The 425-nt window shown below is 38.1% G+C and overlaps 1 protein-coding gene across 1 annotated transcript in view; it reads right to left on the reverse strand.

The window, feature by feature from the left end:
• LOC119589087 (nuclear hormone receptor FTZ-F1 beta-like) overlaps nucleotides 1-425 on the reverse strand; it is a gene marked incomplete in the record, with an annotated part of 70,745 nt that overhangs the window by 70,087 nt on the left and 233 nt on the right.

Below are 425 nucleotides of genomic sequence, written 5' to 3' on the forward strand. Positions count from 1 at the left end.
ATCAGAGTAAGTCACGCGACCCTAAATTTCGTCCTTCGTCCAGTGACTAAAATAAATTAATAAAAATAAAGTTCACTCGCGCCTACTTTTGTTTTCTCAAAGTAGCCATGCAACAACGTACCGTACCTTTCTGAGACACACAACACAAACAATTTCTTGACTCAGTCCGCCAATTTCTACAGGTGGAAATCACAGACAAGTCGATTTCCAAGCATTTACATTGAACAAAAATAAAGTCACATCATTTGCTTAGTTCATAAACGACACAACATTAGCACGTGGTCAGTCATTTCACTTTCTTTTTCTTTAAACCGTCTCTCATTTGCAACACTTGTGTATAATTCCTTCAAAGAGTTTTCAGCACGTTCGGGAAGTAAAACAAATAAACAAACAACAGCACACCAGATAAGAGTAGAGAGTCCGCC

This window comes from Penaeus monodon, chromosome 25 (genome assembly GCF_015228065.2).
Source record: "Penaeus monodon isolate SGIC_2016 chromosome 25, NSTDA_Pmon_1, whole genome shotgun sequence".
Lineage (NCBI taxonomy): Eukaryota > Metazoa > Arthropoda > Malacostraca > Decapoda > Penaeidae > Penaeus > Penaeus monodon.